We start from the raw sequence: 6,101 nt of genomic DNA, 5'->3' as shown, positions 1-6,101 counted from the left end.
CCACTGAATTCTAACCTGGGCAACAACAGAGAAACTCCGACTCAAAAAAAAAAAAAAAAAAAAAAAAATCAAGTTAAAGCATGCCTATCCCTACCAGTTACCAAGCACCCACTAGGCTGCAGACACCTGTTTGGAATGGTCCCACTTCCTTAATCCCCTGGAGATGCAGCAAAGGGCATTTTCCTGTTAGCGCCATGAGGACACAGAGGGCAGGAGAGGTGGCATGGCTTATACGAGAGCCTCTGGGAGCCTCAGGGCTGTTTGGATCCAAGGCCTCTGAATTCTGCTCCATTCCGCTTCCGAGAGACATACTGGTCCCTCCAGGTTGTGCGGTCTGCGGCTCTCCCAGGCAGGTGCATTTCCTTTTAGGTAAGGAGAGATTGAGCAAGAACAGCGGAGAAAACACTTGCTGCCCACCCTCAAGTCCGAGTGCCATCCTGCTGGGAAGCACCGACTTCCTGTTTCACTGGAAACGCACCGAGGCTGGCTTAGGGCACTCACTGACGGTAAGGAGACGACCTCACAGTAAGAACTGTGTCTTCAGGACAGTGTGCCTCACCGCAGGGCTGCAGGCACAGAAGCCCTCTCCTCCAGGACTTCCCCGAGGGCTCTATTTTCTTTTAGAGAAAGGAGACTTCCTGTGCTCATACCTCACCAACGGCAAAAGCGGGGCTGTTTCTCTGAACGTTAGACTCTAAAGCATGACCTTACCCTACAAAGCAAGGCAGACAACAAATGCCTCTAAAAGGCAGCCACACAGCTATTACGCGTGTGGGGGGAGGGGAAGGGGGCAGGGGCCTGGAAAACCGCCTTTCTCTCCATGAGCCCACCTGGGGGTCCACATGTGCTGTGAAGCTTGGTTTGGGAAATCCCAGGCTCTGCAAACCTTCTGCCCTTAAGGAAGGTGGTTACCAAAAGGTTTTGACAGCTGGCACGTGAAAGGAAGGAAGAGTAACCCTTTCTTTAGTTCAGGGGACTGAGGACAAAAGACCCTGCGAAGCCGCAGCCTGGCCATGTCATGTTCTCTGGGAAAGTATGCCTCGCCAGCACCTGCAGGCAGACAGCCCAGGTTGGGTGAACGCCCAAAGCCATGCTGTCCACCCTCGCTTTACCGTCAATAGAAGCAATGCATCCATGCCAGACTTAGTGACGCAGGAGTCTCTCCAGACAAGCCTGGCTATCCAGGGGACAGGTCTGGGGGCTGTCCTCGAGACCCAAGGGGGTAGCACCTAGGAGCTGGTCCTGCTCGCCTCTCCAAGACCCACCGGCTCCATGAAGCCACAGTCTCCCACCCACCACCCCCATTCTGTCAGGAAGTAACACTTCTGGAAAACCACTTCCTGTTTTAAAGCCACTTCATGAAAGGAGAATTTCAGCCAGGCAGATGAGCAAACTCCATGCAGAGTTCTGGGGGCAGAAATCATTTTAGACCCCCCCTTCCCTTGAATATTCACACACACACACACACACACACACACACACACGTGCACACACGCACACACACGCACACACACACACACGTGCACACATGCACACACATACACACATGAATCCAGGCCACCTTGAGTAATTCTGAACAGAGAATTTCAATGAGTGGCTTGAGTCTTTGAGGTGGGGCAAAAGGGGCCTGGGGAGAGGAAGTAGGTTCTGGAACCACAGGAATTCAAGCCTCGAGGGTCTCAGCCCTGCCCTCTCCCACTGGCCGCCCCTCCGGAGTTAGTGTGAGAACAGCGCAGGGCCAAGGCCCTGGCCGATGAGATACACACCGTGAGCGGCTCCAGGGCTCAGCTTATCTCGGCCGGGCTAGGAAGTATGACTGAAAAGGGAAACCCTGACGCTGTGACCACAAGCCAGTCACGGGAAGGCCTGGTGTCCAGGCCGAGGACATGAGTGAAAAAGAAGAACCAGTCTCCGGAGATACGTTGGTAGATTTTTCCAGAGCTTTGTTAACTCTATTCTAGCTACTGTTTGGATAGGAAGAGAACTGGTGGAGTTGATTCTGTGTCTGTGGCCTGGAAGGATGGCCGGCTTCTCTTAGAAGGCCCTGACTCACGTGGCTGGCTACAGCCTGGACCAGAGAGCCTCTTTCTCCCTGGGGACACCCGATGTGCCCAACATCTGAGGGTGTCCTGGCAGGTGCTGGAGAAGGGCCCCACCTGGGCCCATCAACTCGGGGACTACCCATGGAGCACCTGCACCCCACCTGCACCCTCCAGGCACCCCACGAGGCTGGGGCCTTTCTTCGAGGCCTGGCAGTGCCTCGGCTGTGACAACGCTCAGCCAGACGTCAGCTCTCAAACCCTGCTCCCTGCAGGTGCATGATCAGGAGAAGCAAATTCACTTTCCTATCAGCTCCAGACACACACATCTATGCAGACAAACTGTAAAGTCACCAGGATCCCAAAGCTCAGAGGAGCACTGCCCACACCAGCCCCTCCCTCCCCTATCAGCATGCTTGAACTTTCCCACCAGGAAAATAAAAGAGCCGCCCTTGCCCAAGCTGCAACCTCCACCTCCTGAGTTCAAGCAATTCTCCTGCCTCAGCCTCCCCAGTAGCGGGGGTTACGGGTGTGCGCCACCAAGCCTGGCTAATTTTTTCTATTTTTAGTAGAGACAGGGTTTCACCAAGTTGGCAGGCTGGTCTCAAACTCCTGGCTTCAAGTGACCCACCCGCCTCAGCCTCCCTAAGTGCTGGGATTACAGGCGTGAGCCACTGTGCCTGGCCCCAATTCCTTTTTGAAATATCTCAAAATAAAAGCATGCACCCATGTCTCCATCACCCCTCCCGTTCTCTCCTCATGCCACACCCAGGCTTCTGCCCAGCCAGCGCAGCTCCACCAGCCCACTGACGCCCCACAGGCAGCAAGGCCCCTCAGACCTTCCTCTGGAGCGAGCTTGCCCCAGCCCTGCTCAGCACCACTGTCTTCTCTTCTCACTTTCCCCACCTTGTAAGAGCCTGTCCTCTCAGGATCCCCAACAACTCCCTGTGTCTGTCTCCCGGCTTGTCTCCCCATCCCCTCTGTGAGTTCTGGGCTTTCCCAGACTTCTCTCCTTGGCTGACAACTCTAACGCCATGTTCCCCCCAGATTTCAGCCCAACCATCCCCCAGGCTACTGACCCACATAGCCAACTGGTTTCTAGCAACATGGGCTTGGACATCCCACCAACACCTCGAATTAACACAAAGGAAAGGGGTGGTCTCCTGGCTGGCAGAGCCCACAGCCACTACTCTGGGAAGCTGGAAACTTCAATCTCCTGTAGCCAGTCCCCACCCCCATCCCATCTGCTGGCGTCCGGCTCCTCTCCACCCCGTCCTCTGCCAGAGATGGAATGCAGGAGAGAATTCCTAGGAAAATGAAAGGATCAAGACACTAACTTTATTCATATCAATTTCAGAAAGAAAATGAGGCAAAGAAAATATCCAGTAAATGATATGAGAATATTTTCAAGAACTGGCTCAGGAAATGAATAGCAGTCAGAGGAACAGCAGATGACTCTGCAGAGACATGGAAAAATGAACCGAAGCCTCTGCACAGGTGGGGAAGGGGTGCCAACGAGAAGCACATCCAGAGACGGTAGGAGCTCGAGGGCACTGGGAGCCCAGATGAAACTGATGAGGGCGGCAGAAAGAAGCCATCAGACCCCCAGGTCCTCCGCCCCCTCTGCCAACCCTGAGCAGTCAGGTGGCTCCCTCCCCACCTTCAACAGAAGACTTGAATTTTCTTTTCTCAAGAAACAGACCCAGGGAGGCTCCAGAACAGAGGCACAGAGGATGGCAAGAATGAGATGCCAAACTGAATGAAGGGATTCGGGGAAATTCCAAATATAGACCCTCCCAGCAAACTTCTCCTGACACGGTTAATTAGAAATACATTTAGTTTAGGAAAATAGCAGGCTTGTGCCCCACCAAGAAGAGACTAGAGGGCCGTTGTCTGGAGAAAATAAAAAGGCAGAAAAAACTCAATAGGAGGATTTGAAGATAAAGTTGAAACCTCCAAAAGCCAAAAAAAAAAAAAAAAAATTAAAAAAAAAAAAAAAAAAAAAAAAAAAAAAAAAAAAAAAATTTAAAAATAGGAAGAATAAAAGATAAAATTAAGGGCTCAATGCAGGGGTGAAAGATCATCCTTGGAAAAGAGACCAGAGACAATGGGAGAAAAAAAAGTTACTAAAATGATGATCGTAATAATAACAACATAAGACCATTTCCCACAACTATACATTTCCAGATTATAAGGCTCCCCAAAGAATCCACACAATGAATGATCTCTGCCTCCACCTCCAAAGCCCCTGACTGAACAATTTTAGAATATTGGCGATGAAAAGATCCTGACCAGGTGGAGTGGCTCACACCTGTAATCCCAGCACTTTGGGAGGCTGAGATAGGAGGATTTCTTTTGAGACCAGCCGAGGCAACGTGGTAAGATTACTTAAACCCAGGAGGTCCAGACTGCAAAGAGCCGTGATCTCACTATATTCCAGCCTGGGTGACAGAGTGAGATCCTGTCTCAAAAAGAAAGGGAAAATGCTGGGTGTGGTGGCTCATGCCTATAATCCCAGCACTTAGGAGGGTGGAGGCAGGTGGATCACCTGAGGTCGGGAGGCTGAGGCAGGAGAATTGCTTGAACCCAGGAGGTGGAGGTTGCAGTGAGCTGAGATTGCGCCGCTGCACTCCAGCCTGGCGCCTGGCGACAGAGCGAGACTCTGCCTCAAAAAAAAAAGAGTTCAAGACCAGCCTGATCAACATGGCGAAACCCCATCTCTGCTAAAAATAAAAACTTAGCTAGGTGTGGTGGCGAGTGCCTGTAATCCCGGCTACTGGGGAGGCTGAGGCAGGAGGATCACTTGTACCTGGGAGGCAGAAGTTGCAGTGAGCAGAGATTGTGCCATTACGCTCCAGAGTGAAACCTTGTTCAAAGAAAGAAAAGAAAAGAAAAGGGGACAAAAAAGAAAAATAGAAAAGAGAAGAAAAGAAAAGAGATCCTATAATATCCCAGAGAGGGAAAAAAAGAAAGAAACAGACCCGTTTACATGTAAATTACTGATTCTCAACAAAAGTAGACTACAGGACGTCTTCAAACTTCTGAGTTCGTTCCACCTCAGAACTGTACTTTCTGTCAGATTACCAAGGGGGCGGGAGGGTAGGAAAAAAATAACATTTCCACTCACAGGCATTTACACGTCTACCTGCCCGGCCCCCTTTCTCAGGAAGCTATGGCCGGCTGTGTTTTGGGCTCTTCTCTTGTGAGTCATTCTGGAGGGAAGAAGTCATTCTCATGCGCTATTCCCCAAATGAGGGAATGACTCAGGAGAGAAGAGGACCTGGATCAAGTAAATGGAATGTCTTCGTCCTACAAAGAGGAAGGGAAATTCACATGTGTCAGGCATGGGTCTAGGCCCTCAGAGACACTGGGGAAGAAGCGGTCCCCCCTCCCAGAGCCCACAAGACAAACCACACAGAAGATAGACAAGTAAATGACACAGATACGCAGAGTCGGTGAGTGCTGGGTAATGGAAGTCAAGGAATGAACCAACACACGTTCTATTACAACAACGGAGATAAGAGCAGAATTCTCATCGACCCCTCAACGGCCTTAGTTGACGGAGAGAAAAAAAATCCTCCCATCTATGGCCATGCCACTCTAAGCGTGCCCGATCAGATCTCATCTGATCTCGGAAGCTAAGCAAGGTCGGGCCTGGTTAGTACATGGATGGGAAGAAAAATCCTCCCATGGTCTCCCTGCTGGAACAGATGTGGTAAGTTTGACTGTGAAATCCAGTTAGGTGAAGTGCACAATAGCGGATTAAATAGAACTGGCCGGGTGCGGTGGCTCACGTCTGTAGTCCCAGCACTTTGGGAGGCCCAGACAGATGGCTCATCTGAGGACAGGAGTTTGAGACCAGCCTCACCAACATGGTGAAACCCCATGTCTACTAAAAATATAAAAATTAGCCAGGTGTGGTGGCAGACACCTGCAATCCCAGCTACTCGGGAAGCTTAGGCAAGAGAATCACTTGAACCCAGGAGGTGGAGGTTGCAGTGAGCTGAGATCGTGCCATTGCACTCCAGCCTGGGTGACAAGAGCAAACCTTCGTCTCAAAAA

The 6,101-nt window shown here is 51.1% G+C and overlaps 1 protein-coding gene across 1 annotated transcript in view; it reads right to left on the bottom strand.

Annotated features, from left to right (window-relative positions):
• RGS10 (regulator of G protein signaling 10) overlaps window positions 1-6,101 on the bottom strand; it is a 41,861-nt gene that overhangs the window by 16,413 nt on the left and 19,347 nt on the right. The window lies entirely within an intron of this gene.

This window comes from Cebus imitator, unplaced genomic scaffold, assembly GCF_001604975.1.
Source record: "Cebus imitator isolate Cc_AM_T3 unplaced genomic scaffold, Cebus_imitator-1.0 Scaffold406, whole genome shotgun sequence".
In the NCBI taxonomy this organism is placed as follows: Eukaryota; Metazoa; Chordata; class Mammalia; order Primates; family Cebidae; genus Cebus; species Cebus imitator.
Note: the sequence above shows the minus strand (reverse complement) of the source record. Positions and strands in the feature narration are given on the sequence as shown.